Raw genomic sequence first — 14,005 nt, 5'->3', positions numbered from 1 at the left:
TAAGTCTTCTTTGTTGTCAACACTCAAATATCCCTGATGTTCAAGAATCAATTGCCCATTTGTCAGCGCGGAAGCGGCTCCCAGCCTTGCATCTTAAGGGCGTTGAAGATAAGAATGTTAACTTCTCTGGCCTTTCGGAGAGAATTGTTTATTTACAAGTATTGATCAGACAGGCTAGGCGCTGAATTCTTAGATTTAAAGGGAGAGCGGAGGGGAGGAAAGCTGTAATGGACTGAATATGCTGCAGTTTTTCTTTTCTCTATGGAAAAAAAAGACCTTTCCGACACTTGTAACTTGAATATTTATGTCCTTTATCATCCTCAGAAGAGAGAATTAAACTTCAGTACAAGAAAAACTAACAAAAAAAAGCTTAGCTTTAGTATTGCTACTGGGTCTTTTTTAATTTAGTTTTTCACAAGGATGCTTTTCTCATCATCTTCAAGCGTGATCTTATAGTACATTTGCACCTCTGAAGACCATTTTGAACCATTCTTACGTTTATGGGATGCACCAGTGGTGAAAGCAGGCTTTTAAACTGGTGGCTGTGATTCCACCAGAGAGCCCAAACATGTGTCACAGCTCTGATAAGCACATTTGCCTCGGTGACACACACCTCTCTGGATCCCCGCTCTCATCCCTGCGGCTCTAAGTGGGCAGATTAGGTGGTCTCTTAAACCCACAGGAAAGGCACTTATTTAGAAATATATGAAAGGGCAAAGTGAGTCAGGCTAATGACCGATGCTGTGTCACCAGCACACTCTGGGGTCTTTTATCACGCTGCAGCGAGGACCCCCGTCCTCTGAGTAACCCTCATTATATCTGAGCTAATGTTGGGAATGAGGATGTTCGAGTGATAAAGCACCATCACGGACCTTCATTATACAGAAAGAGAAACACACTCAGTGGAATTGTGCTCCACCTGAAAGATAAATGAATCGGACAGAGAATAAGTTCTATTTTAGTGACTGTGCCATATTGCGCGCCGTGCGCCTCAGAGGGGAGGCAGTTCGCGGCGTCGCCGCTAGATGGCAGTCTTGGTGTTCCACAGCTCAGCGCTGTTTCAGCATCATTAGTGTTTTCACATTGTGTTGCTTTTTCTCCTCTGGGTTCTATTCACTGGTGAGTGTTGACCAAATGAACGACAAAGAAGGGATATTTGGCAGCTCATTACGCTGTACCTTGGCGCAGAATTAATGAATACGATTTATGTTTGATTGTTACATGTGCCACATCATTAGCACTATACTGTTTCAAAAATGGTGTATGGGTTCATAAAGGGAGCATAAACCCAGTGCCACGTGAGTGGATGTGGAGAAAGGATAGAGGGAGGATTTTAATAAAATCAAATAAAGCTAGAATCTGCACCACATTTTGGGTAACATTTGAGTTTTCATGGGGTTTCTGAAGAAATGGGGCACGGTTAAGAAAACAAAATCACAGTGAATGACCAAATGACTTTCACCATGTTAATTAACAAGCCTTGTAGTTTCTCAACTTTAATTAGCTACAATTTTCTGATGTGACCTCAACACATCCCTGTTAATGGCAGCAAGAATATTGTAACCTGCAACAGAAGACAAATACCACAACAAAACACAGTTTAATCTCTTAAGATCTCTTATTTTGGAGCGTTCTTTACAGCCTGTGCTGAATTTGATCATGTGTGCGATCGCCCTCATTGACATCTAGTGATCAATTTTCCATATTTTGCTTTGTTCTGCCAGCATTAAATAATATCTGCATGCTTTTTTGTTTTCCCTAGAAGGGAAATGGGAATGAAAAGGACACTTGTGCCTTGGTTTGCTCCTAGGACTGGTGCTTGGCTTTTCTTTTCTTTTCTCAGCCCAAAAGGAAACACAATGTAAAAGTGTGAGGAGCATAGAAAGCTGTATCTGCAGGAGATCTAATCTGAAATGGAAACCGTATTCTTGTTTAAACATGCAGACGTTGCTGCACGGCCTGATCTGAAGCGCGTTAGCTTGGGGACGGCGAGAGAGCCAAGCCAAAGAAAAGCACACATGTAGTCATAATTAATACATCAGCAACGGATCTTTAATCTCCGTCTGTGTCATATGTATCAAATGTGGCCATATTCCCATTCCGAGCATGGCAGCCGTTTGAGAACGGAGCTGAGAATCGCTTCTGTTATCACTGTCAGAAGAAGAGAGCAGATTTATTTGGATTGTCAAGGAAAAAACCACCCATATTTCTTCTACTTCCACTGTGTCTGTAATAGCCAAGCTATCAACACCTCACAGGGTAACACAAATGGCTGTCAGTGGGAGAAAGAAAGCACATTTGAACCATCGATTCTTTTCCCAGTCTTTTATGAACAAGTAGAGCGCTCTCTCAACTAGTCCTCAACGGGGCGTCGGCGGAACAAAAGATCCAGAATGATGTCATGGAAAACAGAACTCTGCCTCCGTCATACACATAAATATATAGAAGTATAAAGTACGATGTGCACAGCTAATCTTCTATTTGATGAATAGATTTGGATGAAACGGAATGGAGGAGCCTCCTAAACCAACTCGCCAATCGGACGCCTTTCAAAAGCGAATAGACGAACATGTTTAACAAAAATGTTAAAAATGTTGAAATAAACTCCATTTCAATGGCACGACGTTCTCTGCAGCCTCTCCCCAGCTCTCTTTATTTCCTCCTCATATTTTTCCCCTCAGCTTCTCCTCTTGCTTTTACCCTTTGCGTCACCGCTTTGTTACCACGGTAACTGCAAAAAGACAATCATATACAGAAGAATATGGAACCATTGTGAAAGGCGAGTCAGTGCGAACATTGCTTCAACTACCCCCCCACCTCCCAAAAAGTTGTAAGCGCCCAACGTGGGGCTCGAACCCACGACCCTGAGATTAAGAGTCTCATGCTCTACCGACTGAGCTAGCCGGGCTTGGAGCTATGCTAAGCGGCTTCAATTTATCAAGCTTGTCTCAAAATTTATTCAATCATCTACTTTGTTTTCCACGGAAAAGCTACAAATGACCAGTCTCCCCCCCTCCCGTGAGCGGTTTAATCTTTAATCTAACACACACTCCGCTGGAGCTTCTGCCTACATGCCACAAGAAGCCTCGACCCCTTTAAATTACACACAAAAGACGCCGGACTGTAACAGCTTTCAGTGTCTCCGTGCGCATTAATTTCCTGCTGTTCATCAGTCTCAAACTATCCAGGGCTCAGTCAGGGAATTATGCAGCATATTTCAGTGTTTTAATTGGGAAGAATCAGTGGAAGCGATGTCGACGTCTTAAATATAAAATCCTGTACAATCGTCGCTAATGCGATTCCCCGTAACCAAAAACAAAACCTTGTTTTTTGCCAGGCTGTTAAGACACTAATTTGCTTTATGAATGCATTAATCTTTATCCCATGTCGGGCATTTAAATCGCGTCCATGTTTTGGTCACCTAGTGGCCAATCGGCGGAATTACACTTAATTTAGCACTGAAATGTTGATTAGATTAACATCTGTTTCATTTAGTTGGTTGGAAATCATGCGTGATAAATGTTACTGGAGTCATGTTTGGACGTCCATAAAAACAGCGCTACACTGTCCCGGCTCTGCATGGTTCGGATGTGGCCGTTTCCACGACAGCGTGCTACCGCTTTGATGTGGGCGGAATGGTCCCAAGGTCCGTTTAATATCCGTTTAATTAGACACTTCCAGACTTGTGGCTCTTCCCGTTTGGACCATTGTGGTCCAAGCTCTGGTAATCGTCCTTTTTTTGTCTCGACGTCACATTTGTCCTCTGTTACGTCATCAGCTCAGAGCTTTCCAGCTGCACCATTTGGGCTCTCTCCGGGTCTTGAACAGGGTCTCTGCTTGAGCATTTTCTTGTTTCTAACCCGTCAGTCTTTTTTTTATTTTCTAAAATAAAGAAATTGGTTTTTAAAATGGCAGGTTTGAGTCTTGTGACACTCGGAGACGTCAATCTCTTGGACAGATGTAAAACGTATTTTTTCTGAAAAGACAAAGGAAATTATTTTGAAGAAAGACATTTTGTATACAAGGAGTGCGTTCACTGATAGGATTTTATGTGTAAACTGCGATTCTATGATTCTTTGTTTCCACTTTAGTCGTAAACATGATTGCACCAAATCTTTTTCTTGTTTTTGAAATATTATTTTTTGCATTAATTAATCACTATTTCACACGTATCCAGCCGTTTGTGTTCAATTCTCTGTTGAACCTGACTTCATATGCTGACTTCACGGCTCCATTTTCCAAATGTCACCACTGACAATAACAGTTATTTCAAGAGTTTCAGTCATCATCACTTCAGATGTGAAATGTGTAATTTCTGGAAAATTGCTCACCACTTTAAAAGAAGCACAGTAATGTGGCACCTACTTTCAACAAATCCCAAACAGCTTCACTTATTATTGTTTTGTTTTGTTTTTTTACCTTGAAAGTGTTCAATTTTAAGCTTTATTTCCTGTAATATTAGTGGCTTTGCTGCTTCAAAAAGTGAAAAGCACTTGACTTTCCTTTTTTGTTGAATGAGTATCAATCTTTGTGTTTCAGTCTTTTTTTTAATTTAAAAAACAAAACAATGCATTTGAAATCATTCCCTGCAAATCTACGAGGACTGGACACGTTAAGGTGAAACGTGATGTTGCTAAAGCTGAGTCAAATTATTATCTAATAAAGGTGCTTTGATCAGAAATAGTTAAACCATTAAGAGTCTTGTTGTGATAATGAAAAAAGGTAATGGTGATCAAAAAAGGGCAGAACAGGCCACAGGGATAAGCATATTAAAAGTAACAATATTGCATTACTGTCTCATCTGCTTCAGACACTGTTCCTTGGTGAGAGCCTCAGTGTTTGGACAGTATATTTTTTCCTTTGTACTGAAGAGGGTGGCTGATGGTCCACTGGAGGCAACTGCAGGATCAATTTGCCGTAACCTAGGTTTTGCCTGTCCAGCTGTATTTGCTGGCATGTTGTAGGTGTGCAGCTGGTAAACTGGGGGCTGGCGTTGGTACTGTGGCAGAGAGATGGGTTTTGTTTTTGCACAGGGCAATGGGTCAGCTGGCAGTTGCACACCTTGCAAAAGAACAGACGCCTCCTGACCCTTCAGCCGTTGGTTATACCACTGCATGAGGGTGGTCTGGTTCACTACAACAAGTTGAAGGGTTGTCTGCTGCATTAGTGTCCCATTGCACAGAACCAGCTGCCGGATCTTTTTGTAGTCCTGTAAAATTAGAGACCATCGAGATACGCTGTGTTGTCCTCTTTTTTGGGGCTCGTATGAATGTTGCACAGCCTCGCGAAGATGGTCTCTATCAGGCGACAGCAGTTTGGCCACTGAGCTGGTGAACCACTTGAGCCAAGAACACACCACCGTTTTGTACTTTCCACCCCAGGAGTGAACACAGCCTTCTTTTTAGGAGACCTGAACCGCCCAGTTAGCAACCGGTCCTGATGTCTTGCAGCATACACAATCCTGTCTTTGTCAAATTTGTCAAGACTCTGCCACAAACCCAGAATGGTGCTAACTTGTTGATTGTTCAGGGTCAATCCCGTCTGCTCTCGTAGCTCCACCAAGTATTCAGCCAGTTCATCTACACGGTCCGTTCCAGGAATGCTGCGGTTGTCTCCAGCCTGGAAAATAAAAACTGATATTTAGCTTCTGTGGCATCACAATTTCCTTGTCACTACTTAAATTCTTGCAGACAGACAGATGTCAGGGACCCGACGAGAACCCAAATGCAACACCGGAGTTCGACGGAACACAGCTTTATTATCAGGAATAGACAGCAGACAGGATTCACCGGGAGCAGGCAGGATAGAATAGTTGGGGAAGGTGGAAGGTGATCTATAGATCGACTGAGAATTTATTTATTTATCACTTACATCCTGTTGTGAAGAGGACATGGAAGAAGGAAGCTGGGGCTGAAGCAAAACTGTAGATGACTGAAGAGGAGGCACGGCTGGAGGTGGAGGAGGCACGGCTGGAGGTTTTTTTGGTAGACATTTTCTGTCATGTTATAACATAACATAACTCAGCTGCAGATGGCACTTTTCTATCTGTAACAACAAAAAAACTTACTCTTGTTTCACATAACATAATAGCTGACTAATAAATGTGTAAACACCCTGCTGAATGTAACAGTTCACCGTGTTAAGTTCTTCAGAGGTATTTTTATCCTGCTAATAGTTATAAATCTAGATAGATTATATCCTTTCTGTCTATACCTGAGGGAAAAATGTAGTCTGCTATCTGAAATGATTAATGTAAGTCGTTTTAGGTTGGTCGTTTCACCTGAGTGTAAAGGTCATGCCATTTCTTTTGTCTGTCATAACATAACATAATGTTATAACAAGTAATCAGAAACGACGCAGTCCAGCGTACAACTGCCAAAGAAAACAAGCAATTTCATCGGCAGAAAAAAAATACAACCAGCTAAAGCTCCGGCAGCAACTGCACAAACTTTATTGCAAAACTCCCGATGATCAAGTTACATTAGCGTTACAAATGCCTGACAGGACTTGGACATATTGCATTAAGCATTTACGGTGATATTTTATGTGAAATGAAAAAAAAAACGTAACGAATAACAGACCGCAATTTGCGCACGTACCTTGTCAAAATCCACGTAGATGTCCGGAATAAACAGCGGGCAGACTTTTAAATAATAAATCAACTCTAGGATCGATTGGCTTTTCCAAAGTTTGAGACCGCAGTTTAATTTAAGGCGGGACGTCGAAAGATTGAATCGCGTATATGATTGGCTGTTGAAAGATTGAATCGCGCAGATGATTGGCTGTTGAAAGATTGAAAAGCGCAGATGATTGGCTGTTGAAAGATTGAATGGCGCATATGACTGGCTGTCGAAAGATTGGATCGGCGACGCGACTGGCTGTCGAAAGATTGAATGGCGCATATGACTGGCTGGGCTTATACAGCTTTTCGCTCGCCGGGGGTAGCGCCAGCGGGCTTGGAGCTATGCTAAGCGGCTTCAATTTATCAAGCTTGTCTCAAAATTTATTCAATCATCTACTTTGTTGTTTTCCACGGAAAAGCTACAATGACCAGTCCCCCCCCCTCCCGTGAGCGGTTTAATCTTCTGCCCTCAGGCGAACACACACTCCGCTGGAGCTTCTGCCTACATGCCACAAGAAGCCTCGACCCCTTTAAATTACACACAAAAGACGGCGGACTGTAACAGCTTTCAGTGTCTCCGTGCGCATTAATTTCCTGCTGTTCATCAGTCTCAAACTATCCAGGGCTCAGTCAGGGAATTATGCAGCATATTTCAGTGTTTTAATTGGGAAGAATCAGTGGAAGCGATGTCGACGTCTTAAATATAAAATCCTGTACAATCGTCGCTAATGTGATTCCCCGTAACCAAAAACAAAACCTTGTTTTTTGCCAGGCTGTTAAGACACTAATTTGCTTTATGAATGCATTAATCTTTATCCCATGTCGGGCATTTAAATCGCGTCCATGTTTTGGTCACCTAGTGGCCAATCGGCGGAATTACACTTAATTTAGCACTGAAATGTTGATTAGATTAACATCTGTTTCATTTAGTTGGTTGGAAATCATGCGTGATAAATGTTACTGGAGTCATGTTTGGACGTCCATAAAAACAGCGCTACACTGTCCCGGCTCTGCATGGTTCGGATGTGGCCGTTTCCACGACAGCGTGCTACCGCTTTGATGTGGGCGGAACGGTCCCAAGGTCCGTTTAATATCCGTTTAATTAGACACTTCCAGACTTGTGGCTCTTCCCGTTTGGACCATTGTGGTCCAAGCTCTGGTAATCGTCCTTTTTTTGTCTCGACGTCACATTTGTCCTCTGTTACGTCATCAGCTCAGAGCTTTCCAGCTGCACCATTTGGGCTCTCTCCGGGTCTTGAACAGGGTCTCTGCTTGAGCATTTTCTTGTTTCTAACCCGTCAGTCTTTTTTTTATTTTCTAAAATAAAGAAATTGGTTTTTAAAATGGCAGGTTTGAGTCTTGTGACACTCGGAGACGTCAATCTCTTGGACAGATGTAAAACGTATTTTTTCTGAAAAGACAAAGGAAATTATTTTGAAGAAAGACATTTTGTATACAAGGAGTGCGTTCACTGATAGGATTTTATGTGTAAACTGCGATTCTATGATTCTTTGTTTCCACTTTAGTCGTAAACATGATTGCACCAAATCTTTTTCTTGTTTTTGAAATATTATTTTTTGCATTAATTAATCACTATTTCACACGTATCCAGCCGTTTGTGTTTAATTCTCTGTTGAACCTGACTTCATATGCTGACTTCACGGCTCCATTTTCCAAATGTCACCACTGACAATAACAGTTATTTCAAGAGTTTCAGTCATCATCACTTCAGATGTGAAATGTGTAATTTCTGGAAAATTGCTCACCACTTTAAAAGAAGCACAGTAATGTGGCACCTACTTTCAACAAATCCCAAACAGCTTCACTTATTATTGTTTTGTTTTGTTTTTTTTACCTTGAAAGTGTTCAATTTTAAGCTTTATTTCCTGTAATATTAGTGGCTTTGCTGCTTCAAAAAGTGAAAAGCACTTGACTTTCCTTTTTGTTGAATGAGTATCAATCTTTGTGTTTCAGTCTTTTTTTTTAATTTAAAAAACAAAACAATGCATTTGAAATCATTCCCTGCAAATCTACGAGGACTGGACACGTTAAGGTGAAACGTGATGTTGCTAAAGCTGAGTCAAATTATTATCTAATAAAGGTGCTTTGATCAGAAATAGTTAAACCATTAAGAGTCTTGTTGTGATAATGAAAAAAGGTAATGGTGATCAAAAAAGGGCAGAATTTATTTTCCCACAGAACATATCAAACATTATATTTGAATTTATCACGTATCCCAACTTACAAGATTTGTAGTAGCCCAGACCAGAATCTGATGTAAACTGGCATGGATCCGAGGTCAGATCAGGCAGGTCGCAGGAAGGTAAACTGGTCTTAACAGGAGTTGGAATCAGGTGCTTCTCCGAACTGGAGCAGCTGTTGGGATGGCAGAAAGGGTTCATATCAAACCGCCCAAAAACCTTCATGCAATCTTGATGCAGCAAACGCAGCACTCAAAATCTGGGAAGAAGCAGTTCATTAGTATCACACTCAAACAGAGAATGAAGGGTTCCGGCAGACATACTGTACCTGCAGAGAATGTGGGGTAATAATCACACCAGAGACCTCACTGAAGATAGATGAATTCATTTCCAGTGTGTGCAGCCGTACAGATGTACCCCAACGCAGCAGGCCATGGATAGAGGGGATCCCAATGAGCAGATGTTGGGTTGAGTCCTGCGCCAACTTCACACGCGTGCAAAGCCGAGACGTTTGGACGCAGCCGCGCTGCTTAGTTAAATTCATCAGCGGAAGCTCGTCCGGAAAAATCAGCATCAAGATGTGTCGGCCACAGCTTGTGAGTGTTGGAGAGACATCTGTGGCACCGTGTGCACGTAGGAGAGCCGATTCGGGATTCAGGAGAAGGGTTTTTTATGTGGACATCCACTCTTAATGAGTGAATGCTTGAGCTTCTCATGAATTGCCGATGCATATCCAAGGATTTGCACACAGCCTGACACCGCTCTGTAGAAAGACTGAACCTCTCAGGAAGATCAGTGAATGTAATAAACTGACTGATGGTCACCAGGATGTATCTGAAAGCCATTCTGCAGGATAGGGATCTATGAATTTCTCATCATTATGGGGAATTAATTTATGAGTGCAGCCAACACGAGGCCTGTTTCATTAAGATTTGATTAGCGTAGAGACACATTACTTGGCTGTCACCCTGATATTGTCAAGTAACACGATGATACAAGCAGCAGAGGCTATTACTGCAAACGGGTCTTGACAAGTAAAATGTCCTCATCAGAGGCTGTAAACTCCTGGCAGTCTCCTATGGAAGTGTAATTAGTAGCTTTTGGCTGTTTGTTTGTGGTTGTGGAACATACAGGCATATCTGCTCTGAAATCCAGGCGCTTCCACAGACCGCCAGCCAACAAATCATCCGGAAACAAACTGACTGGCAATAACATTAGCATATTTGCTGTTGATAGTGATCACTTGGATCTATTTGAACATATTAAATGCATGTGTGTGTTTGGATCTCTTTTTAGGAATAGAAATCTCCTTCATATTCACATATTTAATTCAAACAAATGGTGGGATGTATGCATTTAGTAATTCATGGCCGATTAAATGTTTACGTGTTATCACACGCATGCTTGGACACTGATCCTTGCACGAGGGCCGTTTTTATTTGTTCGGGAGGTGCTGACCCGTCCCGCTGCTGTGGGATTACTTCCTATTCGGATCCCAGCAGCACGTTTGATCTCCGTGCTAATCAGCAGGTTTTCTGTTTCCTAGTCGATTTGCAGCCAGAAGGTCTTTAACGCACCTACATTCCAATCTCCCTCAGGTATTAGGGAGAACTAAAAGAAGCATAATATTTGCATATTTTATGCAGCAAAACCGTAAAGTTATGTTGCGAATCTGCGGCGGCGGGTCACGTGCAAGTGCGATGAGCTATTGCTATCCACGCAGGTCTCGCGGGACTCGGATCAAAGGAACCTCTGCTCCAGTTTGTGTCGCAGTGTCCAGAGTGATTTATCTTTTTGTGGTGCAAAGTGCATTAGTGCCATGGCGATGCGTAGCCAGACAACCCAAGGATTGAGATTAGGTTAAACATACAGCAGCAGGAGCTGCCTGCATCCGCGCCCTGCTAGCTGCCACTCAAATTCCACTGCACATCATATAGGGATAAAAGATACTGTGGAGGGACCCAATTATCACATTTATTTTCCATCTACAGGGAAATATCCTTTGTCCTTGTCTTATAAACATGCGTCTAGTGTTGTTTTCCGTGTAGCCTCGACAGTCCCAATCTGTGGCTTGTTAAAACAAGGCTTCTCCAAATATGACAGGGTGAGAGATATTAGCTGAAGGAGCCGTGTTGGTTTCATTACCCCTGAAGAAAATAAAGCCGCGGTGATGCCTGGCGAGGCGTCTTATTGAGCCTGTTATTGTGCGGGTTCGCAATTAGAGAGACTGAAATGAGCTTTTCTTGTATTAATCAACCCTCAGGAAAGAAGTAATTCATTATCAAATGTGGAAAAAATAAATTCTTTTATGTGGCTTTTGAACACCCTGACATCACACTTAATGCCCCCCCCTCAGCACCGCCCTTGCCCTAACTCTCTGGGGCCAACAGAGGAGACATCACAACTTTTTCTACAGATCCTCTGACACACGCTGGGCCGTTGCATTAACAGATCCGAATACGTGTGAAACAGAGGCCCGGCGGCATACTGATCAGCCCTCTGAATTAAGCTGGATTTATTACAGAGATAAGCTTCTTCTTTTATCCCCTGTGTCTGCTGCCACCATCCTGCGCGTGTCAGAAGACCTGGAACGTGACTTTATCATCCTCGTCATCATCGGTGGCCGCGTTTTCGTGGCCCTGCAGTGGCTTTGGGGAGGGGGGGTGTCAGAAGTCTGGGCGTCCATCTGTGGCACAACAAGAGCCAGATATGTCATTAACACCACAGACAGATGAATCCTCGGGACGTCGTCTTTCCTGGTAATGAGTTAAATAAAATCCTTTGTTGTTCTATTTCATCTTCAGTTTGATCGTAATCTCAGATAGCGTGCAGGTCGCACACCAACGAGGCAGATTGTGCTTTCAGCGGCGTGACCCACATGCTGCTGTGTGCGATCTTTTAGTAGAGTAACTCCCCCCCGAGCCCGGCTCCACTCACTGATATTATCTATAAAACCAATGAAAGTGTTGAGAGGAAATGTTGCTTTTCTTTTACAGTCAATGGATGGTTGTCCTCACTCAAAGGCAAAGTGCTGACGACGTGCATGAAAAAACAAGATTAGAGGCGCCGTGCCGTCCCGTAATCTCTGCTGCTGCGTAACGTCTTGGAAAGGTTACAGCGTTGGTGCTCAGCTAAAGCCCGTTTAGATCTACCTCTTTCACCGGAAGCTGGGATTACACCCCGAACGGGCTGCAGCGATAGCGACGGCGAAATCTCGCCAAGCACAAACAAAACTACTCCCTTCACAGTGTGTGTGTGTGTGTGGGGGGGGGGTACTTTTGATGGAATTGCAGCTGATGTATAAGTGATGGAGCCTGGATAATGACTCATCTTCAGCCTTTCAGCAGAAACCTTCTAAAATGCATCGAATGAGAGGACGAACTGTAACGGTGGAAAACACCCACCAAACATTTAGGTGTTAATGTGTGTCGCTATAGACGGAGAGGCTGGGACGCTGTGGATCAATGCAGTCTGTCAAACTGGCAGACATACTGTATTTGTGGCTCAGGGGAATCGTGGTGAGCCTGCTCTTTATTGTGTCTGTCGATCTAATTACCGAGACAGATGGATTTCTGATAAGGAACGTGTGAAGACACTTACTGTCACCTTGAGGCAGGACACAGGAAGTAATGAATACATCATTACAGAAAGGTAGAGAACTAAAGCAGATGAAGGCAGCTCAGAAAGGATTATTCTATTTCTCACAGCGGCACCATTTGTTGATGGAGTTGTGGGTGTTTTAGCCTTGAGTGTGACACAAACGTCCTGAATTCTGCCTGAAGGCCGCAAGGTCAGTTTGGTCTTTCTGCCTATACCAGGATTATCGCTGGGTAGCAACTTCTGGTACATTTAATAGAAAACTGGGAGATGAATGACTACATTCATCTCTCAGTGTAGCAGGAAAAATGAAGAGTTTTCCTTTATAAATGGAATTTAATTTGGCACATATCAGAACAAACAAGCACATAATCCACATGTACTCTGCACTAACTGGGACACATTCCCAGACATTCTCCATCCATTGTCTTTGTTTTCACAAGGATTTCAGTGGCAGAATTACCCAGCAGACCTTTTTGGAGCAGCAGCCGTAATTGTCGGGTAATTACCGGCGCGCGATGGTTTTAATGAAGGTATTGTTACATTCAGGTCAAGAAGGGTCAAGCTGTTGCTGCTGCTGGTCATGGGAGAGACCCCACCTCATTAATTAGAACAGAGACTGAACAATGGGATGTAGACTTGACTTCAGTGGCGGATTTTTGTCTGGAAAGGTGACGAGGAAGTGGAGCTCTGGTTCCACCTGGGGCTGCTTTCCCAGTTAGGAATCAGGCACGGATGTATCAGCGCGTATCACTATCAAGTGGCACAAATCTTGCTGTTTCACCAAAAACATGTTGGTGTTTGGAAGGCTTCTTATTCCATCATCCACCGTTACCACCATTTCTCAAACCGAGCATGAAATGGAACTTAAACAGAACTTAATTAGGCAATTTAAATGAGCCGTGGATAATTTCCTCCCTACACTGTTTTCATTATTTGGATAAACACAAATTAGATGCTATGTGATCCTTTTTACCCCTCTCTCCCAAAAAAGATCTTTCTTTTTTTTTTGCAGTTTGAGCCTGAAGTGGTGGAACCATCATACAGGACCAAAGGGGCCCCTGACGCCACCTGTGCCTGTGTTCAACAGCACTCGCACATCCCTCCCAAAGTGCAGAACAGGAGGAGTTGTCTATAAGCGAGGTACTCTCCAGCTCTGCTTTACCAACCTCTTTCTGTTATGTCAACGGGTTGCCATGATTTGTATCTCTAGGAGGTCTTTATTGTGACCTCTGAGGTCGCCCATTGATTCCCAGCAAATGGTACCAAACCGCTAATAAGGCATTTGGCATTTTCTCTGGTGCTGCGTCGCGCTGCTGCCAGGTCTTTTTTATTTCCATGTCTTCAGTTGTTGGCGGGAATGTGCGTTATTTCTTTTCGCACCTCTGTTCCCTGTTTGTGATGACATTAACCCGGCTATGGTTGAGTTTGTGCATGTGAGCGCCGCTTCTCTACTCACATGTGTTCCTACTGCCTGTCAGAGAACAATAATACGTGACGTCACCCTGGATGTGTGTGTGGCATATCTGCTAGCATTATTAGCATTGCGCGGATGAGCTGAAGACAACAGCAAAGAGAGGTTTTA

General features: G+C 43.1%; 1 long non-coding RNA gene and 1 other non-coding gene across 3 annotated transcripts; both read right to left on the bottom strand.

Moving 5' to 3' along the window:
* Nucleotides 1-2,835: 2,835 nt before the first annotated feature.
* On the bottom strand, nt 2,836-2,908 carry trnak-cuu (transfer RNA lysine (anticodon CUU)). The gene has a single exon. It is a non-coding gene; the product is annotated as a tRNA-Lys (tRNA).
* A 1,955-nt stretch (nt 2,909-4,863) lies between these two features.
* LOC130536178 (uncharacterized) lies at nt 4,864-11,992 on the bottom strand. Of its 2 annotated transcripts, XR_008953300.1 has the most exons (4): nt 8,868-11,992; nt 6,600-8,033; nt 5,872-6,045; nt 4,864-5,619 (listed from the first exon to the last, which is right to left on the bottom strand). It is a non-coding gene; the product is annotated as an uncharacterized LOC130536178 (long non-coding RNA). The 2 variants fall into 2 exon arrangements; XR_008953299.1 differs by lacking the exon at nt 8,868-11,992 and having other exon boundaries at nt 6,600-8,608.
* Nucleotides 11,993-14,005: the final 2,013 nt, after the last annotated feature.

The sequence above is a fragment of the Takifugu flavidus genome, chromosome 1, assembly GCF_003711565.1.
Source record: "Takifugu flavidus isolate HTHZ2018 chromosome 1, ASM371156v2, whole genome shotgun sequence".
NCBI classification, from domain to species: domain Eukaryota; kingdom Metazoa; phylum Chordata; class Actinopteri; order Tetraodontiformes; family Tetraodontidae; genus Takifugu; species Takifugu flavidus.
The sequence above is the reverse complement of the archived record's forward strand: the minus strand, read 5'-3'. Positions and strand labels throughout refer to the sequence as shown.